General features: G+C 44.7%; 1 protein-coding gene across 3 annotated transcripts in view; it reads right to left on the bottom strand.

The window, feature by feature from the left end:
- Positions 1–27,580, bottom strand: part of FOXP4 (forkhead box P4) — a 306,545-nt gene that overhangs the window by 135,658 nt on the left and 143,307 nt on the right. Inside the window, exons 2-3 of one of the 3 annotated variants that reach the window (XM_063955044.1) lie at positions 6,100–6,241; positions 5,940–5,996 (exon numbers count right to left, since the gene is read on the bottom strand). The exons of the other annotated variants lie outside the window; for them this stretch is intronic. The gene's annotated coding sequence lies outside the window, so the exon portion shown is untranslated. The remainder of the gene's footprint in view (positions 1–5,939; positions 5,997–6,099; positions 6,242–27,580) is intronic. 3 annotated transcript variants of the gene reach the window in all.

Here is a 27,580-nt window from a genome sequence, read left to right as displayed (position 1 = left end):
GTCTCTTGACAATGTGTTCATAATGTGTATGAGTATAAGGAGTCTGAGCGTTGCGGTGAATGTCTTTCATTTTGTCATGTGCAATGGTCATAAACTCTGGTAGTACTCTGCCAATATAACACAACCCTTCAGAGCTCAGAGTAAGCCACTTGTACGCTTTCCTTCCACATATGAAATAGGCATCATCTGGAAGAACATAAGGGACAAAATGCAACAAAACCATATAACATATTTTCCTTATAAAGAAACCGGTCCCCAGTTCTATCATTTGCTCAGTACAAGTATCGGGCTGGATGATGTGGGCACAATACCCCTGCAACTTTTCCAGCCCACATGGTTTTGATCCCACGTGTATACCGATATCGAAAATACTTCCCACTTGCGGCTATCTTACGTACAAGTTCGGAGTAGATAGGTATATTATCAGCTGTATGTGAAAAGGTCATTGTCTGGTTATTCCATGTCACTTCCCAATTTCCGGGTTCCCGGAAATTGGACATGTTAAAGCACAACAGTGACCTATCTACGTGGTACTGGTGGAGCTTCAAGCTAGGGGGCCTAGATATGTTGAATTTCTTGTCCACCGGTCCCCCCCCCCCCCATAATTCGAGTACCTCATCTATTGTTAAAGGGTATGGCACTAATCCCGACTTACTGTCCTTGATGTACTTATGAGCACACCCAGCGTTCTGTTTGGTTGAAGACTGTACCCACTAATGAGTCGTAATCACTCAAAGGATGTCCGCTCATGTTGATATTACTGTTTGACTGACATCTCTGAATGCACCCATCTTCAACTATATTATCGCAGTGCGCACATATGCAGTATTCATCAGACAATAACCCTTCACATTGCCTCCGAGCTCCATGACTACCAGATCTCTTACTGATACCAGCCTTGACCAAAGTGATGCGCTGATCCTGGGGTCCTACGAATCCGTACTCTTCATCAGAACCCATTCCAGATCCTTGCTCGACGTCTCGGGGGCCTTCACAAAAACAGATTGTCCTGATCAAAAACAGAGTCACAAGAAAAAGCCGGAACACAGTCTCTTGGTGTGGATCCATTTAGTTAAGGAGCAAAAATAGAAAGAGAAAAAAGAAAAATGCAGTTAGGGGGGTGAAAAAGAAAAATGTTACAACAACCATCCTTGATTTTGCTGCTCTCCATGCTCAGGTGCCGTCCAACAGTCCTGCCTCTCAGCTTTCCCGGAATAGATTCTCTAGTGATGCGAGGTTCTCTTCACCTTTCTCTTTGTCACAAGTTTTCTCCGGGTCAGCGACCTTCTTGCAGTGGGACGAGTGGACCCAAGTCTCTCTCTCGGCAACCTTTAGTGCTGTCGTGGTGGTCAACAAAACTTGATACGGTCCTTCCCACCTGTCAATGAGGCAACCTGAGCGCAGAAAATTTTGAATCATCACATAATCCCCAGGTGTTCAATGTCATGACAATTACTGTTTGGTAGGTCAGGAATCGGCAGTTTTAGATTCCTTTGCTGGTTTCTCAGTTGCTGGCTCATCCTAACCAAATATTGCACAGTTATTTCATTATTACACTTCAAATCATCCTGGGGTCTATCATTACATGGGGTTGTCATCCAAAAAGAACTTCGAAGGGTGATAAGTTAAGTGGTGACCTGGGAGTGGTTCTAATGCTGTACAACACTAGTGGCAGTGCTTCTGGCCACAACAGTCCAGTTTCAGCCATCACTTTGCTCAGCTTGTTCTTAATAGTGCTATTCATTCTCTCCACCTTCGCACTTGCCTGTGGCCGGTATGGAGTATGCAGCTTACTATTAATACCCATTAGTTTGCACATGACCTGAAAGACTTCACCTGTAAAATGGGTACCCCTATCCCTTTCAATCATTCTAGGGATACCATACCTACACACAAATTCCTGCACGGTTTTCTTTGTAGTGAACACGGCTGTATATGTGTCAGCGGGGAATGCTTCTACCCAGTTTGAAAAGACATCGGTACATACTAACACATACTTTAAATTCCTACAGGGTGGTAACTGTATGAAGTCGATTTGTATTACCTGGAAAGGTCCGTCTGTAGGAGGGATATGGGATGGCTCCGTTGGTATTGTCTTACCAATATTCTTCCTCAAGCAAGTAAGACATGTCATTGCTTTCTTATCTGCATGAGAAGAGAACCCTGGTGCACTCCAGTAGGCTCTTACCAATTTGCACATACCTTCCTTGTCCAGATAAGTCAGACCGTGTGCTGCCTCAGCTAGGCTCGGGAGATATGCCCCGGGGGCCACTGGCTTACCGTGTCCATCTGTCCAAAGTCCTGAGGACTCCTGACCATGGGGGTAATTCTGAGTTGATTGCAGCAGCAAGTTTGTTAGCAATTGGGCAAAACCATGTGCACTGCAGGGGGGGGGGGGGGGCAGATATAACATGTGCAGAGAGAGATAGATTTGGGTGGGGTATTTTGTTCCTGTGCAGGGTAAATGCTGGCTGCTTTATTTTTATACTGCAATTTAGATTTCAGTTTGAATACATCCCACCCAAATCTAACTCTCTCTGCACATGTTATATCTGCCCCTTCTGCAGTGCACATGGGGGTAATTCTGAGTTGATCGCAGCAGGAACTTTGTTAGCAGTTGTGCAAAACCAAGGTGGTAATTCCAAGTTGATCGCAGCAGGAATTTATTTAGCAGTTGGGCAAAACCATGTGCACTGTAGGTGGGGCAGATATAACATTTGCAGATAGAGTTAGATTTGAGTGGGTTATTTTGTTTCTGTGCAGGGTGAATACTGGCTGCTTTATTTTTTCACTGCAACTTAGATTGCAGATTGAACACACCCCACCCAAATTTAACTCTCTCTGCACATGTTATATCTGCCTCCCCTGCAGTGCACATGGATTTGCCCAATTGCTAAAAAAAATTCCTGCTGCGATCAACTTGGAATTACCCCCCAAGTGCACTGCAGGGGAGGCAGATATAACATGTGCAGTGAGAGTTAGATTTGGGTGTGGTGTGTTCAATCTGAAATCTAAATTGCAGTGTAAAAATAAAGCAGCTAGTATTTACCCTGCATAGAAAGAAAATAACCCACCCAAATTTAACTCTCTCTGCACATGTTATATCTGCCTCCCCTGCAGTGCACATGGTTTTGCCCAACTGCTAACAAAGATCCTGCAGCGATCAACTCAGAATTACCCCCCATGGTTTTGCCCAACTGCTAACAAAGTTGCTGCAGCGATCAACTCAGAATTAGGCCCCATATCCCTTCACCTTCCAGACTGCCCTCTCCTGTAGGGAACACAAATTTAGCATTTCAATTTTACTGTTGTGTATTTGTTGTGTGGGGTAAAAACATCTCTAGAGGAGGGAGAAGAGAAGAGAGAATAAAAAAAAAGAAAATGTCAGGTTTGCGTTCACCAACAGGCTGTCACAGCATCATGCATATCAGTGTCCGTACACAATCTCCCTTTACCAGTATTCCCATTCTCCACCCTTTGTGCATGACAAAGCACACTGCAATAATACTGGTGCCATCGTGCTGGTGAGATATACCGGGTTCGGGCAGCACTCTGAAAGACTGATAAGGCATGTGGTATATGAACTGTAATTGGGTCCATGTATTGTACCCTCCTGTAGGTGAACGTAAGAGATGAAGAGGAAACTGTAAAGTCCAACAACATAGAGGTTGGTAACAGATAAGTTTGTAGAGGTGAAGAGGATTTTATTAAAATGACAACTGGATTGGGCACTACGGGAAATTGATTCCCTATTTGGTCTACTCCCTTTAAAAATTGTGTTTGTTGTATCATTACTGGGACTATCCCAGCCATCAATCCAGTGTCCTGTCCATCCTAAGTTCATAGGGAACCTGGTATTTTGTGAGATAATTTCCTCTACCTGTGATGGACATGAATCTATAACGGTGGAGTGTAACATTAGCCTTTGTGGGAGCACACTATATGTATATCATATTTAACAAAGTTTCTGCTAAGTTAGTCAGGGGCCACCGCAACTTAGGAAAAAAAAAAAAGGTTTAGCATCACAGAGGCCCCATCTTAACTTCAGCAGGTTTTGTCAAAGGGTAATGTTGCACTTATCTCGTTCTTCCCATTTGCCGAATTAGTGTTTTCTATATGGCTTTAATTTCTTACTATATGTCCCTTGGTCCCGTCTATGTGTTTAATAACGTGGCTCGTGTTCTTTGTCTAGGGGGGCTATATTTACTATGTGTCCCATTACTCCTACAATCCATGGCAACATGTCCCTCCTTTCTACAAATATAACATACTCTTGCTCGTCTCCAGTCTTTAGGGGCCTCGGATCTTGGTTGATTGGACATTCCTTTCAGCGCCTGTAACTTACCGTCCTCAACCTCTCCACTTGCTGTTCTTTACGTTTGGAGATACTCTTGTGATGCTCAATAGCGCACTCTCTGAGAGTATCTACTGTGACCCCTCTCCAATTAGGCAAAGAAGTCTGCACCCTGACCCTCAATGCCTTATTGAGCCCGTCCATTAGCACAAAGACGGCCACCTCCCTGTAATTCGCATCGTTCCTTATATCCGATACCCCAGTGTATCTAGCCATTATTTGTAAGGTCCTATGGAAATATTCGGATGTCAGTTCATTTTCTCTCTGTTTTATGGAGAAAATTTTATTCCACTGGACAACAATGGGGAAGTACAATCCTAGTTGTATGTTAATTCATTCCACTTTCTCCTGATTGTATTCATCAGTCAGAGGATCGTCTGACTCTATCTTACAATCCGTGATACATTTTTGGGTGTCAATATTAGGGGGTAAGCATGCTTTCAAAAGTCTCCACCAATCTTTGTTTGTAGGTTCATGGGCATTACCCAGATCCTTAATATACTTCTGACATCTGGCTAAATGTCTCCGGGGATCGGGGAATTCTGAAATGATTGACCGCAGTTCTGATCTGGTCCACGGGCAATACATTGCATTATTCCTGGCGAGGGTTACTCCCTGGCTATTGGTTCTCCCATTGGGAGTTGCTATTACCAAGACAGGATGCAACCCAACCTTTCCATTCCTAACCGGCTCACTGTGAGGTGTTACTGTCTCTGTGTAATGAACAGTCTCACACTTACCGGTGGCTGTGATCTCACCCGTCCCTTCAGTGGGAGACACCGTAACTGTTCTTACTGGTTGGGCCGGTCCCACTTGAGTTTCCTGCAAGGTGACTGCCTGGATGAGGGCTGAGATTAGGCTGGATCCATCATCTTCTTCCGACCTATGACCTTGGAGAGAACTTAAGACAGGGTACAATATGCATGGGTTAGGGTTATACAATTTACATGAATGTTCCTATCATTTGTCGATGTACCATTGGTTGTAGAGAAACACAGTAGTATCTTTATCTTGCGCCAATTTAGGAGCAACACAACGGGAGAGATCTTTGTTGGGAGACCTCAAAAACATACAAGAAAAACACAAATTCCCAAGTGCGCTAAAAGTGGAATGTAATTACACAATTCTTCCAGCGTTAATTTCGTCGAAATGTAGACTGGAGGATGTTTGAATCTGTGGACCTGTAACAGACACCCCTCACCAAATAGTCACCCAAACAAGAGGCCAACAGGCCAATTAGTAAAAAGTTATTTTAATAACGTATAATTGAACATATGAATTTTTATACACAGTTCAAAGTATAAAATTGTGTAAATAAAATACAACCAAAAAAATACACAATCAACACGTTTGTAAGATGGATTCTAGATACTCCCTCACCTTTTACAAGGTGCGAGCTCGAAAGGGAGTATCTTCACAAACTAGGGTGCGATTTTCTGACTGACAAACCCAACGCGTTTCGTCTTATCGACTTCATCAGGGGTAACTTGTTTGGGGGGAAATAAAAATATTGTTCTATTTCAGAAAAACTGCTATTGTCAAATAGGGATATTATATATATATGTGGTATGTAAAAAATACTTACCGAATATAGAAAAAAGGGCTAATTTGCTCTCGATTAATTTATGTATAAGATCATGACCTAGAATATGAATATAAATAACACATTCTTAGATGTGTTTATTTGGTGGGACTACTAAAACATTATTATTATCATTATTGTTACAGATGGTAGCTGGACATACCTCAAATATAAAATTAATCAAAATCTCCTATATCGGGATTTAGTAGATGGAGCTCTTATATCAGGGCTCCTGACTGGAGCTTGAATGATGTTCCTTCTTCGATGTATAATCTGTTTAAAAAATGGCGTTTTGTGTAAACTACCTAAAGGGAAGAAGAAAGAAACGTGGACCAATTTTTAAATGGTTTACCACCTATTAAATTCTATTAATTGATCCTGAGAAATAACATACCTTAAAACTAGTTAGACAGAGTTCCTTGTAGAGCCGCCTAGGGAAACTATTGATTATAGTCTTTCTTAGGAGTGCTGACAACCATATGTTGGCGTTTGTCAGCACTCCTAAGAAAGACTATAATCAATAGTTTCCCTAGGAGTCGATTTTAAGCCGCGCTCCTCAGCCGGAGCGTAACACAAAAACCTTAAACTTCAATACTTCACAAATCACAATTGGTTACGCTCCTACAACACGTTTTTAGTACGTGCCTAACTTCATTAAATGCGCAAGGTTGCAACCCTTTTTTGCCGCTGAGCCCCTTCTAGCTCAGACGTTCTGTCCACGGGATCCGGTTTTACGAGGTTCAGTACGTCCACTCCTACTTTCAGCTCACACAAATACACAATGTTTTTCTCTACAGAAAAATATCACTCCCTTTGATTGGTAGCCTATCCCAGAGGTAGTACAGTTTACACAAAGTATTATAATAATCTGCTTTTAAAATCGGATAGTTATGTGCTATTGTATAAATGTCTTCTATCCCACCTTAGATTGAACTGCTATTGTGCGGTTATAACTTGCGCTCGCAACTTCACGCAACCTTGCGTAAACATGCGACCGTGCGCATCCCTGTGCTCCGTGCACGCTCCTGTACACTTTTCCTCTTGTACCGTACCACGTGTACAACGTGCGTTCGCAACTCAATAAACCACACTATCTCGATAAATGTGAGCAATAAAACTACTATTGCTCACTAACACAACACATTGTTCCGTTCTCTCGCCGGAAGTCACCCACACGGGCAATCCTCTTTTGAGTGTATACCTAAACGTTTAGGCCGGAACTGCATTTTGTGTTTTACAATAACTCCCTTAACACACTATTTCAAATATATATATATATATATATATATAGCAGATAAATGTATCCGATTTCACACAGATCTATAATGACTGTTATAACCTATGGCAACAATATGTGAGAATGTATGCAAAGTATCGGCACGCTTTGTGTACGCTTTCGCGCCACATATACACACAAATAATAAATGGCTTTTTTTCCTGTTTGTCCCTCGGGTTACACCAGCACCTCTAAGACTATACAGAACAGACGTGGCCTAACAACACAAAATGGTTTCAAACACAATGCAAGTTTACTTAAAATGCGTCTCCACTCTTTGTTGGTAGACCAAAGTCTGTTATGGCCTGCAAGTCTGTGATGAACCGGACAGAGCCCTCAATTGTTAAGTTCGTTTAACTTACAGGAAGAAAAAGCAATACCTTAAATACAGAAATGTTCAGGCTACTGCGACCGCTAAGCGTGTGTGTGAAAACCCCTATGGAATGCGTACACATTGCGTAAGCACGTCGTCACGCTGTAAGCACAAAGTAGCTACACGTGCGACGGAATACACTTTATAACCCCTAACAGGAAAGGAATGCAACACCAGTTGTTATGTAATGCTGTGGTCCAACGCAACAACAAATGTTTACTTAAAAGGGGGTACAACAGAAATACAATAACACAAGAGAAGAAGCTACAACCAATGGATACATACGTTTGTTCGCCTGCGCCACCTGGTCCTGGTCCTCAGTCAATCTGGAAAGATAACCTTCAGAGAATGTGTGTGACCGGCCAGGTGGCTTGGCTTTTATACAATAGTCCAAAGCATGAAACAAAGGAAACTGTAATCTCTTCACCCATAAGTCAAAGGGCTGGTCATTTACAGTACAGGAGGGGTCATAGGTCGGTTTGAATAGGTGGGCGATACCTGGTCCAGGCGCACTTGCAGATGTTCTCCACTGGGTTCCCGCCGAATATCAAGAGTACAGTAAATACAGTGTAATATTAATATTGTACTCCTGTCCATATCTATGCGCAGGAGCATGCTACTTTCTGCAAACTGCAATCAGAATATTGCCCTTGAAATACTGTACAGCTGGATACCAAACACCACCTCCTAACCTAATTCTGTCCCTTCATATCCTGTAAAGTTGAATCCCTCTGTTGTTATACCTCTGAAGTAAATGTAACTTGCTGGTGTGGTGCGTGTAGGCTATGTGTAAATTATGCACTATGTGAATTAAATATCAGATATGTCTTTATGGCTTTTCCATGCGAATGCGTATGCAACCGTATTTACTCATTCCACGCGCTAATACGCAGGGCTTCGTGAGCCAATATACGTAACGTGCGAGTATGCGCACGCACGGCAGAACAAGCACACGCACGGAGGCCTCTCTGTGTGGTGTTTGCACGCGGTGTGTGTGGGTCTAATATTTTCGACTTCGACAGGGTACACAAATCTTTCTTAAGCATAAGTGTACCAGATTCAAACTTGGTGAAATAGCTCATCTGTTGCCATTAAAGTTATGAAGACATCCATTAAAATATATTTTCCATGTGGAAACAAAAAAAAAAGTGCTTGCATATTCTAACACTTTTATCAAATTTTAATCACACAACACATAAAAAATAATAATATCCGTACAAATAGTAAAAAATTTAAAGCTTATCTGATGTCCCAAAAGTCACTTTGAATTTATCAGGACAGAGAGAAAATCTGTGTCACCAAAGTACTTTAAACACATATCATCCCTTAAACCATTTCAACTAGACTTAATCAGGCAGACTTGTATTGATTAATAATGTTTCAAAAACATAATATACAGAATGATGTATAGTGGTTGGGAAATTTGCAAAGCTGATTGGCATGACTAAGTATTCAAATAGGGAATTCAATTGTTTCTTCCCGTTACTTCCACTAGATTGTGCACAATGGAGCAATTCAATTGTTGCTCCTTTCGGATGCGCTGAGCCGCAGAGAGAGACATTTCGACTTGCAGCGCCCATGCTGGTGAGCAAAAAGTGACCAGTTTGGGTGGCCACTTTTCACGGATATCTATATTATCTATCTATCTATCTATCTATCTATCTATCTATCCTAGCTGTTCTACCCATTCTTCGCACGGGAGTTTCTGATTTTTGCGGTTGTAAACATAAATTAGTGTGAAAAATTTGGTAAATCTATAGAGATGGAAATTTAAGACGTCTTAATGTAAGTAAATATTAATCCATGGTTTTTGGCGTTACCCGAGGAGCACCTATAGCAGATAGGGTAAAAAGTGGCAGGATAATTTTTGTAGTTTATTATATTTTACACACTGGAGGTGTAACATATTGGAAAGTAAGAGAATTAGTGATGAGTGAGTGAGGGGCAGATGTATTAACCTGGAGAAGGCATAAGGAAGTGATAAACCAGTGATATTTGCAAGGTGATAAAGGCACCAGCCAATCAGATCCTAACTGTTAATTTACATATTGGAGCTAATTGGCTGGTGCCTTTATCACCTTGCACATATCACTGGTTTATCACTTCCTTATGCCTTCTCCAGGTTAATACATCAGCCTCTCAGTGAGATACGGACCAGGTGCAATTCACATTTTGATCCAATTGTCCATTTAGGCGTTCTCGTTCACGCAACGCAAACCACGCATCGGTAATGACGTCATTATGTCAACCCCCTTTTCACCCCATTGGGGTATGTTTATTAAAAAGTCTAATTGCATAGTTTTCCTATTTCCCACCTGAAGAATACCTATGTTGAATTTCAGCTTCCGAACATATCGGGAAGTAAGAGAATTAGTGATCAGTCAGTCAGTGAGAAATACAGTAAAAAGTGACAGGACCATTTTTGTAGTTTATTAAATTCTACACACTGGAGTTGCAATCCAAATTTTGTTCCGATTGTCTATTTGGGCATTATCGTTCACGCAACGCAAGCCACGCATCGATAATGACATCATTATGTCAACCCCCTTTTCATCCCTTAAAGTAGGTTTATTACAATTCCAATTAGGCAGTTTTCCTGTTTCCCACCTGAAGAATACCTACAGAGCCGGCCCTAACCAATATGATGCCCTAGGCAAGATTTTGGCTGGTGCCCCCCTAGCACCACCGCTGGTTCCGCCTCTGACCTTGCACTTCTTTCCCAGCACTATCACCCCTCACCCATAGCAGTCCTTATTTTGGGGTTTATACCCCCTATATTTTAAATAGGAACAGTTCGCACATTTGGCGCACAGCCCAAAAAGGGGTGTGATTTTGATGGCAAGGGGCATGGCCACACAATAGTAACCCCAATTCCAATTACGCCACATAATACTGCAACTTTATTCACATTTTATCATGCAATAGCGTCCATAATTCATATTACATCCCACAGTAGTATCACTTTACCTTATAAACATTACTCCTCACAGTAGAGCCCCTTATTCACATTACATCACACTGAATTGCTCCTTATTCACATTACACCACACCCTATTGCTCTTTATTCACATTAGATTAAACAGTAGTGTCCTTTCTATATACGCAACGCCACATAGTAGAGCAACTTATACACATAATGCCACACATTAGTAATGCATTTATACACATAATTCCACACAGTAATGCCCCTTACACATATGACACACATTATTAATGTCCTTATAAACATAATGCGCCTTACACATTATGACAACCTTTATTAATGCCCTTTTACACATAATGTCCCTTACACATATGGCGCACATTATTAATGCCCTTATACACATAATGACACACATTAGTAATGCATTTAAACACATAATTCCACACAGTAATGCCCCTTACACATATGAGACACATTATTAATGTCCTTATAAACATAATTTGCCTTAAACATTATGACAACCTTTATTAATGCCCTTTTACACATAATGTCCCTTACACATATGCCGCACATTATTAATGCCCTTATACACATAATGACATGTATAGTGCCCCCTACACATTTGCTGCACATTATTAGTGCCCCTATACACATAATGACACACATACAGTAGTACCCTGTTACACATATGCCGCACATTATTAATGCCCTTATACACGTAATGACATGTATAGTGCCCCCTACACATTTGCTGCACATTATTAGTGCCCCTATACACATAATGACACACATACAGTAGTACCCTGTTACACATATGCTGCACATTATTAATGCCCTTATACACGTAATGACACACAGTGCCCCTTACACATATGTTGCACATTATTAATGCATTTTTACTAGAGATGAGCGGGTTCGGTTTCTCTGAATCCGAACCCGCCAGAACTTCATGTTTTTTTTCACGGGTCCGAGCGACTCGGATCTTCCCGCCTTGCTCGGTTAACCCGAGCGCGCCCGAACGTCATCATGACGCTGTCGGATTCTCGCGAGGCTCGGATTCTATCGCGAGACTCGGATTCTATATAAGGAGCCGCGCGTCGCCGCCATTTTCACACGTGCATTGAGATTGATAGGGAGAGGACGTGGCTGGCGTCCTCTCCGTTTAGAATAGATTAGAGAGACACTTGATTTACTAATTTTGGGGAGCATTAGGAGTACTCAGTACAGTGCAGAGTTTTGCTGATAGTGACCACCAGTTTTATTTATAATCCGTTCTCTGCCTGAAAAAAGCGATACACAGCACACAGTGACTCAGTCACATACCATATCTGTGTGCACTGCTCAGGCTCAGGCCAGTGTGCTGCATCATCTATTATCTATATATAATATTATATATATCTGTCTGACTGCTCAGCTCACACAGCTTATAATTGTGGGGGAGACTGGGGAGCACTACTGCAGTGCCAGTTATAGGTTATAGCAGGAGCCAGGAGTACATAATATATTATATAGTGAGTGACCACCAGACACACAGTGCAGTTTATTTAATATATCCGTTCTCTGCCTGAAAAAAGCGATACACACAGTGACTCAGTCAGTCACATACCATATCTGTGTGCACTGCTCAGGCTCAGGCCAGTGTGCTGCATCATCTATATATATTATATATCTGTCTGACTGCTCAGCTCACACAGCTTATAATTGTGGGGGAGACTGGGGAGCACTACTGCAGTGCCAGTTATAGGTTATAGCAGGAGCCAGGAGTACATAATATTATATTAAAATTAAACAGTGCACACTTTTGCTGCAGGAGTGCCACTGCCAGTGTGACTAGTGACCAGTGACCTGACCACCAGTATATATAATATTAGTAGTATACTATCTCTTTATCAACCAGTCTATATTAGCAGCAGACACAGTACAGTGCGGTAGTTCACGGCTGTGGCTACCTCTGTGTCGGCACTCGGCAGCCCGTCCATAATTGTATATACCACCTAACCGTGGTTTTTTTTTCTTTCTTTATACATACATACTAGTTACGAGTATACTATCTCTTTATCAACCAGTCTATATTAGCAGCAGACACAGTACAGTGCGGTAGTTCACGGCTGTGGCTACCTCTGTGTCGGCACTCGGCAGCCCGTCCATAATTGTATATACCACCTAACCGTGGTTTTTTTTTCTTTCTTTATACATACATACTAGTTACGAGTATACTATCTCTTTATCAACCAGTCTATATATTAGCAGCAGACACAGTACAGTGCGGTAGTTCACGGCTGTGGCTACCTCTGTGTCGGCACTCGGCAGCCCGTCCATAATTGTATATACCACCTAACCGTGGTTTTTTTTTCTTTCTTTATACATACATACTAGTTACGAGTATACTATCTCTTTATCAACCAGTCTATATATTAGCAGCAGACACAGTACAGTGCGGTAGTTCACGGCTGTGGCTACCTCTGTGTCGGCACTCGGCAGCCCGTCCATAATTGTATATACCACCTAACCGTGGTTTTTTTTCCTTTCTTTATACATACATACTAGTTACGAGTATACTATCTCTTTATCAACCAGTCTATATTAGCAGCAGACACAGTACAGTGCGGTAGTTCACGGCTGTGGCTACCTCTGTGTCGGCACTCGGCAGCCCGTCCATAATTGTATATACCACCTAACCGTGGTTTTTTTTTCTTTCTTTATACATACATACTAGTTACGAGTATACTATCTCTTTATCAACCAGTCTATATATTAGCAGCAGACACAGTACAGTGCGGTAGTTCACGGCTGTGGCTACCTCTGTGTCGGCACTCGGCAGCCCGTCCATAATTGTATATACCACCTAACCGTGGTTTTTTTTTCTTTCTTTATACATACATACTAGTTACGAGTATACTATCTCTTTATCAACCAGTCTATATATTAGCAGCAGACACAGTACAGTGCGGTAGTTCACGGCTGTGGCTACCTCTGTGTCGGCACTCGGCAGCCCGTCCATAATTGTATATACCACCTAACCGTGGTTTTTTTTTCTTTCTTTATACATACATACTAGTTACGAGTATACTATCTCTTTATCAACCAGTCTATATATTAGCAGCAGACACAGTACAGTGCGGTAGTTCACGGCTGTGGCTACCTCTGTGTCGGCACTCGGCAGCCCGTCCATAATTGTATATACCACCTAACCGTGTTTTTTTTTTCTTTCTTTATACATACATACTAGTTACGAGTATACTATCTCTTTATCAACCAGTCTATATATTAGCAGCAGACACAGTACAGTGCGGTAGTTCACGGCTGTGGCTACCTCTGTGTCGGCACTCGGCAGCCCGTCCATAATTGTATATACCACCTAACCGTGGTTTTTTTTTCTTTCTTTATACATACATACTAGTTACGAGTATACTATCTCTTTATCAACCAGTCTATATATTAGCAGCAGACACAGTACAGTGCGGTAGTTCACGGCTGTGGCTACCTCTGTGTCGGCACTCGGCAGCCCGTCCATAATTGTATATACCACCTAACCGTGGTTTTTTTTTCTTTCTTTATACATACATACTAGTTACGAGTATACTATCTCTTTATCAACCAGTCTATATATTAGCAGCAGACACAGTACAGTGCGGTAGTTCACGGCTGTGGCTACCTCTGTGTCGGCACTCGGCAGCCCGTCCATAATTGTATATACCACCTAACCGTGGTTTTTTTTTCTTTCTTTATACATACATACTAGTTACGAGTATACTATCTCTTTATCAACCAGTCTATATATTAGCAGCAGACACAGTACAGTGCGGTAGTTCACGGCTGTGGCTACCTCTGTGTCGGCACTCAGCAGCCCGTCCATAATTGTATATACCACCTAACCATGGTTTTTTTTTCTTTCTTTATACATACATACTAGTTACGAGTATACTATCTCTTTATCAACCAGTCTATATATTAGCAGCAGACACAGTACAGTGCGGTAGTTCACGGCTGTGGCTACCTCTGTGTCGGCACTCGGCAGCCCGTCCATAATTGTATATACCACCTAACCGTGTTTTTTTTTTCTTTCTTTATACATACATACTAGTTACGAGTATACTATCTCTTTATCAACCAGTCTATATATTAGCAGCAGACACAGTACAGTGCGGTAGTTCACGGCTGTGGCTACCTCTGTGTCGGCACTCGGCAGCCCGTCCATAATTGTATACTAGTATCCAATCCATCCATCTCCATTGTTTACCTGAGGTGCCTTTTAGTTGTGCCTATTAAAATATGGAGAACAAAAATGTTGAGGTTCCAAAATTAGGGAAAGATCAAGATCCACTTCCACCTCGTGCTGAAGCTGCTGCCACTAGTCATGGCCGAGACGATGAAATGCCAGCAACGTCGTCTGCCAAGGCCGATGCCCAATGTCATAGTACAGAGCATGTCAAATCCAAAACACCAAATATCAGTAAAAAAAGGACTCCAAAACCTAAAATAAAATTGTCGGAGGAGAAGCGTAAACTTGCCAATATGCCATTTACCACACGGAGTGGCAAGGAACGGCTGAGGCCCTGGCCTATGTTCATGGCTAGTGGTTCAGCTTCACATGAGGATGGAAGCACTCAGCCTCTCGCTAGAAAAATGAAAAGACTCAAGCTGGCAAAAGCAGCACAGCAAAGAACTGTGCATTCTTCGAAATCCCAAATCCACAAGGAGAGTCCAATTGTGTCGGTTGCGATGCCTGACCTTCCCAACACTGGACGTGAAGAGCATGCGCCTTCCACCATTTGCACGCCCCCTGCAAGTGCTGGAAGGAGCACCCGCAGTCCAGTTCCTGATAGTCAGATTGAAGATGTCAATGTTGAAGTACACCAGGATGAGGAGGATATGGGTGTTGCTGGCGCTGGGGAGGAAATTGACCAGGAGGATTCTGATGGTGAGGTGGTTTGTTTAAGTCAGGCACCCGGGGAGACACCTGTTGTCCGTGGGAGGAATATGGCCGTTGACATGCCAGGTGAAAATACCAAAAAAATCAGCTCTTCGGTGTGGAGGTATTTCACCAGAAATGCGGACAACAGGTGTCAAGCCGTGTGTTCCCTTTGTCAAGCTGTAATAAGTAGGGGTAAGGACGTTAACCACCTCGGAACATCCTCCCTTATACGTCACCTGCAGCGCATTCATAATAAGTCAGTGACAAGTTCAAAAACTTTGGGTGACAGCGGAAGCAGTCCACTGACCAGTAAATCCCTTCCTCTTGTAACCAAGCTCACGCAAACCACCCCACCAACTCCCTCAGTGTCAATTTCCTCCTTCCCCAGGAATGCCAATAGTCCTGCAGGCCATGTCACTGGCAATTCTGACGAGTCCTCTCCTGCCTGGGATTCCTCCGATGCATCCTTGCGTGTAACGCCTACTGCTGCTGGCGCTGCTGTTGTTGCCGCTGGGAGTCGATGGTCATCCCAGAGGGGAAGTCGTAAGCCCACTTGTACTACTTCCAGTAAGCAATTGACTGTTCAACAGTCCTTTGCGAGGAAGATGAAATATCACAGCAGTCATCCTACTGCAAAGCGGATAACTGAGGCCTTGGCATCCTGGGTGGTGAGAAACGTGGTTCCGGTATCCATCATTACTGCAGAGCCAACTAGAGACTTGTTGGAGGTACTGTGTCCCCGGTACCAAATACCATCTAGGTTCCATTTCTCTAGGCAGGCGATACCGAAAATGTACACAGACCTCAGAAAAAGAGTCACCAGTGTCCTAAAAAATGCAGCTGTACCCAATGTCCACTTAACCACGGACATGTGGACAAGTGGAGCAGGGCAGGGTCAGGACTATATGACTGTGACACCCCACTGGGTAGATGTATGGACTCCCGCCGCAAGAACAGCAGCGGCGGCACCAGTAGCAGCATCTCGCAAACGCCAACTCTTTCCTAGGCAGGCTACGCTTTGTATCACCGCTTTCCAGAATACGCACACAGCTGAAAACCTCTTACGGCAACTGAGGAAGATCATCGCGGAATGGCTTACCCCAATTGGACTCTCCTGTGGATTTGTGGCATCGGACAACGCCAGCAATATTGTGTGTGCATTAAATATGGGCAAATTCCAGCACGTCCCATGTTTTGCACATACCTTGAATTTGGTGGTGCAGAATTTTTAAAAAACGACAGGGGCGTGCAAGAGATGCTGTCGGTGGCCAGAAAAATTGCGGGACACTTTCGGCGTACAGGCACCACGTACAGAAGACTGGAGCACCACCAAAAACTACTGAACCTGCCCTGCCATCATCTGAAGCAAGAAGTGGTAACGAGGTGGAATTCAACCCTCTATATGCTTCAGAGGTTGGAGGAGCAGCAAAAGGCCATTCAAGCCTATACAATTGAGCACGATATAGTAGGTGGAATGCACCTGTCTCAAGTGCAGTGGAGAATGATTTCAACGTTGTGCAAGGTTCTGATGCCCTTTGAACTTGCCACACGTGAAGTCAGTTCAGACACTGCCAGCCTGAGTCAGGTCATTCCCCTCATCAGGCTTTTGCAGAAGAAGCTGGAGGCATTGAAGAAGGAGCTAAAAGGGAGCGATTCCGCTAGGCATGTGGGACTTGTGGATGCAGCCCTTAATTCGCTTAACAAGGATTCACGGGTGGTCAATCTGTTGAAATCAGAGCACTACATTTTGGCCACCGTGCTCGATCCTAGATTTAAAGCCTACCTTGGATCTCTCTTTCCGGCAGACACAGGTCTGCTGGGGTTGAAAGACCTGCTGGTGACAAAATTGTCAAGTCAAGCGGAACGCGACCTGTCAACATCTCCTCCTTCACATTCTCCCGCAACTGGGGGTGCGAGGAAAAGGCTCAGAATTCCGAGCCCACCCGCTGGCGGTGATGCAGGGCAGTCTGGAGCGACTGCTGATGCTGACATCTGGTCCGGACTGAAGGACCTGACAACGATTACGGACATGTCGTCTACTGTCACTGCATATGATTCTCTCAACATTGATAGAATGGTGGAGGATTATATGAGTGACCGCATCCAAGTAGGCACGTCACACAGTCCGTACTTATACTGGCAGGAAAAAGAGGCAATTTGGAGGCCCTTGCACAAACTGGCTTTATTCTACCTAAGTTGCCCTCTCACAAGTGTGTACTCCGAAAGAGTGTTTAGTGCCGCCGCTCACCTTGTCAGCAATCGGCGTACGAGGTTACATCCAGAAAATGTGGAGAAGATGATGTTCATTAAAATGAATTATAATCAATTCCTCCGCGGAGACATTGACCAGCAGCAATTGCCTCCACAAAGTACACAGGGAGCTGAGATGGTGGATTCCAGTGGGGACGAATTGATAATCTGTGAGGAGGGGGATGTACACGGTGATATATCGGAGGGTGAAGATGAGGTGGACATCTTGCCTCTGTAGAGCCAGTTTGTGCAAGGAGAGATTAATTGCTTCTTTTTTGGGGGGGGTCCAAACCAACCCGTCATATCAGTCACAGTCGTGTGGCAGACCCTGTCACTGAAATGATGGGTTGGTTAAAGTGTGCATGTCCTGTTTTGTTTATACAACATAAGGGTGGGTGGGAGGGCCCAAGGACAATTCCATCTTGCACCTCTTTTTTCTTTTCTTTTTCTTTGCATCATGTGCTGATTGGGGAGGGTTTTTTGGAAGGGACATCCTGCGTGACACTGCAGTGCCACTCCTAGATGGGCCCGGTGTTTGTGTCGGCCACTATGGTCGCTAATCTTACTCACACAGTCAGCTACCTCATTGCGCCTCTTTTTTTCTTTGCGTCATGTGCTGTTTGGGGAGGGTTTTTTGGAAGGGACATCCTGCGTGACACTGCAGTGCCACTCCTAGATGGGCCCGGTGTTTGTGTCGGCCACTAGGGTCGCTAATCTTACTCACACAGCTACCTCATTGCGCCTCTTTTTTTCTTTGCGTCATGTGCTGTTTGGGGAGGGTTTTTTGGAAGGGACATCCTGCGTGACACTGCAGTGCCACTCCTAGATGGGCCCGGTGTTTGTGTCGGCCACTAGGGTCGCTTATCTTACTCACACAGCGACCTCGGTGCAAATTTTAGGACTAAAAATAATATTGTGAGGTGTGAGGTATTCAGAATAGACTGAAAATTAGTGTAAATTATGGTTTTTGAGGTTAATAATACTTTGGGATCAAAATGACCCCCAAATTCTATGATTTAAGCTGTTTTTTAGTGTTTTTTGAAAAAAACACCCGAATCCAAAACACACCCGAATCCGACAAAAAAAATTCGGTGAGGTTTTGCCAAAACGCGTTCGAACCCAAAACACGGCCGCGGAACCGAACCCAAAACCAAAACACAAAACCCGAAAAATTTCAGGCGCTCATCTCTAATTTTTACATGACACACATAATGCTCCTTACACATATTCCGAACACTACTGCACAACCAACCCACTCACATGCACACAGCACTCACACTGCCACTAACACTGTGACCTCTGCCTCTGCTTGGATACAGATGTGTCCTCACAAATCTTGCATCAATGCTAACGTCGGGCACATTTTTTTATGAAAATGCATCTTATTTGCAATGCATTGGTATGTGGCTAGGATGCACAAGCAGCTTCTGCTGATTAAAATGATATGCTGCATGCCTATATACTGTGTGAGACTGTGGCTGTATCTGCATATGAAATGCTACACACAGAATATAGGCATGCCGCATATCATTTTAATCAGCAGAAGCTGCTGATGCCCCTAGGCATATCAAATGCCCTAGGCAATTGCCTAGTTTGCCTATAGCTATGGCCGGCTCTGCATACCTATGTAAAATTTCAGCTTCCCAACATATCGGGAAGTAAGAGAATTAGTGATGACTCAGTGAGTGAGTGAGTGAGAGGTTTTGCATTTATTTATATATATATATATATATATATTAAAGTTGTCATTTTTGTCTGTCTGTTCATTTCGGCATCACACAAAAACTTCAGGATGAATTTAGATGGCATTTTTACTATTGGATAGCTTAGTAACCTAGAAAGAAACTTAGGTATGTGTTACCGCGATATGAGATCAAGGAGATGAACAATTAAGGAAAATAACAGATGCTTGACACTCGGAATGTGCAGTGTACAGGCTCCTCATGTTCAAAATTACATTATGTAAATATATATATTTTTGGGAAGAAATATACTCTTATGGACTGTTTATGACCTCTTGAGATGAAAAAAAAAAAATAACAACTTTCGGAAGACATCCATGTGAGCGATGCCATGGGCAAATGCTAGTTTTTTACTAATTTGCTGATCTCAGCTATGAATTCTTCTGCAGCTCAAGTACTGACTATCCTGTCCTGTCGCTGTTTCAAGGTTGTCTTGTATAGCGATAGCTATTCAGACCGGTGAAGGAGGACAGAGAGGTGGGCCACCTGATGTGAGCAACCCTGCATCATTTATAATTAGAGATGTGTGGCGGACACTTTTTTTGTGTTTTGTATCTCCGCTCATGTTTTGGATCTGGATTGGTTTTGCCAAAACCACCCTTTCAGGTTTTGGTTTTGTATCTGGATGATTTTTGAAAAAAACGTAAAAACAGCTAAAATCACAGAATTTAGGGATAATTATGATCCTACGGTATTATTAACCTCAATAACATTAATTGAATTTCCACTATTTTCCAGTCTATTCTGAACACCTCACAATATTGTTTTTAGGCCAAAAGGTTGCACCGAGGTAGCTGGATGACTAAGCTAAGCGACACAAGTGGGCGGCACAAACACCTGGCCCATCTAGGAGTGGCACTGCAGTGGCAGACAGAATGGCAGTTTTAAAAAATAGGCCCCACAGAGCACATCATGCAAAGAAAAAAAAGAGGTGCAAGATGGAATTGTCCTTGGGACCTCCCACCCTCCCTTATGTTGTTTAAACAGGACATGCACAGTTTAATAAACCCATAATTTCTGCGACAGGTGGTCCCCCTGGAAAAAGCTTGCCAAGTTCTCCAAATCATAACTAGCTACATACATACTGTCAGATTGTGTTTTGGCTGTGTCCCCGGAGGGGGCGCTAGTGGGTCAGTGGAGGTAGCTGGGAGAAAACGAGGAGGCTGGATAACGTTCCTGCGCATGAGCGCAATGATATTTATTAGCAGATGATATAAACAGAATGGCAGCAGAAATAATAATAACAAATGGAAATGTCAATCACACAGCGTAATAGCTGAAAGTCTATGGCAACAGGATGACAGATGACTGGAGAAATAATAACCGGTAATATGATAAACAGAAGAACAGGTGCTTGTAGAGATGATTCTGGTTTGGAAACCAGTGTAGGTTTTAAACATGAAACTTGGCAGAGAGATGTTGAATGGCAAACCTGGTAGCAGAGGCAGGAGTCTGACTATCCACAGTGCAGGTGGTGAAGCACTGACAGCAGCAAGCTGTATCACAGGTGGAGGAATGGAACACACCTGGAGTCAGTCTCAACTGCAAGGCTGAAGCACACAAGGTGGTGATGAGTGTGAAGCCTGTTTAAAGATTGCAGGTATTGCTGGGCCTTGAAGTTCCACGGAGCTGTGCAGAGTAACCAGGAGTACAAGTCTTTAAGCAGAGAGCCAGGAACACGGAAGGAACAGGAACAGATCCTTTCACATGGGTCGCAGGAGTGACACAAAGTCCAGGATGCCTGCAGACTGATCCTGCAGTCTCTTATGTACCCCTTGGTGCACAGGCATTGGATGAGTGAGGGAAAGTGGGTGCGGCCAAGCACCGGATTGGCCGCTGTATGCTGGTTGTTGTGAACTGTCATGGCGGCGCCCATGCCGCGGCCTAGCGGGAACGCGGCGTGCTACACGCCTGCTGTCTCAGGAGCGCTCCCAGGCCCGTGATGGCGTCCAGAGGCAGGGACACGGACGACAGGTGACCGCAGGGAGCCAGGTCGGAGTCCGCAACGGCGGACGGATGTCAGCTTGGTGAGTCGATTCCTGACAGTACCCCCCCCTTTAAGGGTGGACACCGAACACCCACGTGGCTTGGATGGATGAGTGCTGTGGAAGACACGGACCAACCTTGGAGCATGGACATCCGATGAATTTACCCAACTTCTTTCCTCTGGGCCATAACCGGACCAATCGACCAAGTACTGGAGACGTCCATACCGGCAACGAGAGTCCAGAATTTTGCCAATCTCGAATTCCACGCCCCGCTGAGTTCGAATTTTGGGGCCAACTGGAAGGGCACTCTGAAAACGGTTCAGGACTAGAGGTCTGAGGAGAGAAACATGAAAAGCGTTAGGTATTCGAAGAGAAGGTGGTAACTTCAGTTTATAGGCCACAGGGTTGATGACTCTTTCGACAGGGAAAGGACCAATGAAACGGGGTGCAAACTTCATGGACGGAACCCTAAGACGGAGGTTACGGGTTGACAGCCAAACCTTGTCCCCAGGTTTCAGGTTAGGAACCGCACGTCTCTTGCGGTCGGCAAAGTACTTGTACCGGCTGGAGGCCTTTTTGAGAGACACGTGAATCTTTCTCCAAATTAATGAGAACTGAGTCAGAGCAGTAGTGGCAGCAGGAACATCCATATGAGGGAGTTCTTGGAAGTCTGGAACACGGGGATGTTGCCCATATACTGCGAAGAATGGTGTTGTTTCAGTAGCAGTATGATAGCGGAAGTTGTGGGCAAACTCGGCCCATGGGAGCAGATCGAACCAGTCATCCTGGGAAGATGAAACATACAATCTTAAAAACGTCTCAAGTTCTTGATTAACCCTCTCTGTCTGCCCATTCGTCTGAGGATGGTACGATGATGAAAACTTCAGCTTGACTTGCATGGCAGAACAGAGGGCCCTCCAAAACCTCGCTACAAACTGTACCCCCCGGTCGGATATTATTTCCGAGGGTAGACCATGTAAGCGGAAAATCTCCCGTAGGAAGATTTGGGCAAGTTTCGGGGCAGAAGGGAGACCCTGGAGAGGAACAAAATGAGCCATCTTGGTGAATCTGTCCACTACAACCCAGATGGTATTGTATCCCTGAGAAGGAGGAAGGTCGGTGATAAAATCCATGGACAGGTGTGACCAGGGACGACTAGGAACAGACAATGGTTGTAACTGACCTGCTGGAGACTGACGAGGAGTCTTATGCTGCACACACTTAGGACAGGATGCCACGAAATCCTTGATGTCAGCCTTCATCTTAGGCCACCAGTACGTCTCAGAGAGAAACTTGAAGGTCTTCAGGACACCAGGATGACCGGTGAACTTGGATTGATGAGCCCAAGATAGCAACTTGGGACGGAGTTCTGGGGAAACAAAAGTCTTACCAGGAGGAGGAGCTGGGGAGACTTGAGATGCAGCGAACACCACTGGACTCAGGATGGAATGAGGCACTGAGTCAGGCGTTTCCTCTTCGGATTCCATAGATCGGGATAAAGCGTCAGCTTTAACATTCTGCGAACCTGGGCGGAAATGAAGCTTAAAAATAAAACGTGAGAAAAACATAGCCCACCTGGACTGGCGAGGATTAAGGCACTGAGCTGCCTTTAAGTATAGCAGGTTTTTATGATCCGTGTAGATGTTGAACGGATGTTTGGCCCCTTCTAGGAGGTATCTCCATTCCTCGAGAGCCAGCTTGATCGCCAATAGTTCTTGATCTCCAACGGAGTAGTTAGCTTCTGCAGGAAGGAATTTGCGAGAATAAAATCCACAAGGGTGGACTTTCCCATCGGTTCCCTTCTGGGAGAGAACAGCTCCAACCCCAACTGTAGAGGCGTCCACCTCCAACTCGAACGGTCTGTTTACATCTGGCTGAGACAGAACTGGGGCAGACATAAAGGCCAGTTTGATCTTCTGGAAGGCTGCTAAGGCTTCTTCTGACCAGTTGGAATGGTTTGCCCCTTTCCGAGTCAGGTTGGTAATAGGAGCGATGAGAGTGGAGAATCCCCGAATAAATTTCCTATAGTAGTTGGCAAAACCCAGGAACCGCTGGATAGACTTGAGAGAATTTGGAATGGACCAATTGGCAATAGCTTCCAATTTTGTCGGGTCCATCTGAAGATCCGATCCGGAAATTATATAACCCAGGAAGGGTATAGAGGGAACTTCAAAGGTGCATTTAGAAAGTTTACCGTAGAGCCGGTTCTCACGAAGACGTCGGAGGACTTCACGGACTTGTAGACGATGAGATGGAAGGTCTTGGGAGAAGATGAGGATATCATCCAAGTAAACAACGAGGTACTTATACAGGACATCACGAAAGATTTCGTTCACAAAGTGTTGGAATACTGCTGGAGCATTACTCAACCCAAACGGCATTACCAGGTATTCGTAATGGCCATCTCGAGTGTTAAAAGCTGTCTTCCACTCGTCACCACTCCGGATTCTGATGAGATTGTAGGCACCGCGGAGATCTAACTTGGTGAAGATGCGGGCTCCTTTAACTCTATCAAATAATTCGGTAATGAGTGGTAATGGATAACTATTTTTAATGGTAATGTCATTGAGACCCCGGTAGTCAATGCATGGACGCAGTCCTCCATCCTTCTTTTTAACAAAGAAGAAACCTGCACCAGCGGGTGATGATGAAGGGCGGATGAATCCCTTTTGTAGATTCTCCCTGATATATTCACTCATCGCCTCGGTTTCAGGAACAGACAACGGGTAGGTGCGCCCCCTAGGTGGCTTCTTGCCAGGAAGATCGATGGGACAATCCCATTCCCTATGGGGCGGTAGGACATCAGCGGCCTTCTCACTGAAGACATCTGAGAAATCTTGATAAACTGCTGGGAGACTTGACTGTGACTTAACTTCGGTAGACTTTATGGGACACACTTGGGCTAAACAGGACTGATGGCAATGTGAACCCCATGAGGTAAGCTGCAACGTTGACCAGTCAAACTGTGGATTATGTAGCTGGAGCCAGGGCATGCCCAAGACGATCTCCTGGGTGGCTTGAGGGATGACTAAGAACTTAATCAGTTCAGAGTGTAGGAATCCAACTCCCAGAACCACTGGGGCAGTTTGATGAGAAATATTCCCCTTGGAGATTCGACTACCATCCACAGCGGTAATATAAACTGGACAGGAAAGTTCACATATAGGTAAGCAAAATTTATTTACCGCAGCTTGGGTGATGAAGTTACCTGCAGCTCAACAGTCCACTAATGCTGATGCGGACTGGAGCCCAACTGAAGTCTCTAACGTCACAGGAAGGATAAGGTCTTGATTAGAAGGAGCTTGACTAAAAGATCCCAACTTGACTCCTCCTTTACAAGTCAGGATCTGGCGTTTCCCGAACGCACTGTGCAGGAGTTAATCTGATGGCCCGCAGCCGCACAGTACAGACAGAGTCTCTCACGCATTCTTCTTGCCCGCTCTTCAGGAGTTAGGCGGGACCTATTTACCTGCATAGGCTCGTCAGAAGAAGGAGACTGGAACTGTACTGAAGGTATCATCCTTGATCTGCGTGGCTCACTCCGAGCGCGTTCATTATTGCGTTCGCGGATGCGAGAGTCCAACTTAATGCACAAGGAAATCAATTCAGACAATTGTACAGGAAGGTCGCGGGTCGCCAGTTCATCTTTGATCCGGTCAGAAAGTCCATGCCAGAAAGCTGCTACCAGGGCCTGATTATTCCACTGAATCTCTGCGGCCAACGTCTGGAACTGAATGACATATTGTCCCATGCTACGGGTACCTTGACGAAGTTGAATCAGGTCAGCGGAAGCTGATGTTGCACGACCAGGCTCGTCAAAGATCCGTCTGAAGGTTGACACGAAGTCTGTGTAGTTGTTAATCAGAGGGTCAGCACGTTCCCACAGAGGAGACACCCAGCTCAGAGCAGATCCAGAAAGTAAGGAGATGATGTAGGCAACCTTGGACCTTGGCGTGGGGAAATTATGTGGCAACAACTCAAACTGGATTTCACATTGGTTGAGAAACCCGCGACATAACTTTGGACTGCCATCATACTTGCTTGGCACGGGCAGGTGCAGACGTGACACTGGAGCTGATGCAGCCGGCATAGAGGAACTCACAGCACTGGCAGGTGCTGGAGTAACAGGAACAGTAGGAGTGAGTACACTAGGCAGGGATTGCTGTAGTGTATCTATCCGGGAGGACATCCCTTGCAGGAATTGAAACATCTGCTGCTGCGCAGCCTCTTGACCATCCAGACGGGAGACCAGATTTTGCAAGGCCTCTGACCCCACACTCCGTCCACCATCCGAGTCCATCGATCCTGGACTTACTGTCAGATTGTGTTTTGGCTGTGTCCCCGGAGGGGGCGCTAGTGGGTCAGTGGAGGTAGCTGGGAGAAAACGAGGAGGCTGGATAACGTTCCTGCGCATGAGCGCAATGATATTTATTAGCAGATGATATAAACAGAATGGCAGCAGAAATAATAATAACAAATGGAAATGTCAATCACACAGCGTAATAGCTGAAAGTCTATGGCAACAGGATGACAGATGACTGGAGAAATAATAACCGGTAATATGATAAACAGAAGAACAGGTGCTTGTAGAGATGATTCTGGTTTGGAAACCAGTGTAGGTTTTAAACATGAAACTTGGCAGAGAGATGTTGAATGGCAAACCTGGTAGCAGAGGCAGGAGTCTGACTATCCACAGTGCAGGTGGTGAAGCACTGACAGCAGCAAGCTGTATCACAGGTGGAGGAATGGAACACACCTGGAGTCAGTCTCAACTGCAAGGCTGAAGCACACAAGGTGGTGATGAGTGTGAAGCCTGTTTAAAGATTGCAGGTATTGCTGGGCCTTGAAGTTCCACGGAGCTGTGCAGAGTAACCAGGAGTACAAGTCTTTAAGCAGAGAGCCAGGAACACGGAAGGAACAGGAACAGATCCTTTCACATGGGTCGCAGGAGTGACACAAAGTCCAGGATGCCTGCAGACTGATCCTGCAGTCTCTTATGTACCCCTTGGTGCACAGGCATTGGATGAGTGAGGGAAAGTGGGTGCGGCCAAGCACCGGATTGGCCGCTGTATGCTGGTTGTTGTGAACTGTCATGGCGGCGCCCATGCCGCGGCCTAGCGGGAACGCGGCGTGCTACACGCCTGCTGTCTCAGGAGCGCTCCCAGGCCCGTGATGGCGTCCAGAGGCAGGGACACGGACGACAGGTGACCGCAGGGAGCCAGGTCGGAGTCCGCAACGGCGGACGGATGTCAGCTTGGTGAGTCGATTCCTGACACATACCACCTCCATATTTGATGACTTTCTACATTATGAGAAGAGGCAAGAGGAAGAGGACAGTATCAAGGTGATTAAAAATTAGAGAGGCACACGCAATCAGGAACAACACACACGCAGGCTTTCACCTCCACTCCTATATTTATGTGGTACAGAAAGGACTTCCACCAAGCAAATATATAATTACCACATTACTGGACAAACTAAAAAACTAGGGGCCAAAACCTCCAAATCTGTGCCTCCTTCTCCATGTTCAGGGATTAAGATAATCTCAGATTTAATGCTGGGATGCAAATAAACTGGTGTATACCACAGGATCAAGATTGGATATTTTCCTAACGGAGTCTGGGAGACTTATTTTGTGAAAATCTCGTGGATTTCTTTTTTTCCATTTTTTTATTCCATTTTTATTTACATATTTTGTGGCAGATGCCTTATTTTGGTTTTTCACACTTCCCAGTTACACGCATGTGAGCATACCTGTGTGTCCCAGTTACACTCATGTGAGCATACCTGTGTGTCTTGTTTATTTTTTTTCCAGATTTTATTTTTAAATAAAGCAGCCCCTTAGATGTTTTAGCAGCCCCTCCTAAGCCCCCACAGCAGCCCCGGATGGGGCAAGCTGAGTTCGGGTGGGTTCGGTACAGTACTAAGCAGGACTGTGCAGTGATTGTTTTGTTATTGAGCCCCTGCTCTAGTGGAGATTACCACTCTACAGTTGAAAATCATTTCATACTATAAGAAGGACTGTGGGAGGAAGCAATGCTAACCTCTGTGCCCACAGCATGCCTCAGCCTGGCAAGCCAGACATCTTCCTGGCTGTAAGCCACCATGAGACTCCATACTGGGCCTTATCAAGTAACTGTTTGTGCCTCACAGGAGCTCCTGACCCATCAAGTGCTG

The sequence above is a fragment of the Pseudophryne corroboree genome, chromosome 2 (genome assembly GCF_028390025.1).
Source record: "Pseudophryne corroboree isolate aPseCor3 chromosome 2, aPseCor3.hap2, whole genome shotgun sequence".
Classification (NCBI taxonomy): Eukaryota; Metazoa; Chordata; class Amphibia; order Anura; family Myobatrachidae; genus Pseudophryne; species Pseudophryne corroboree.
This window is presented reverse-complemented; position numbering and strand designations above follow the sequence as displayed.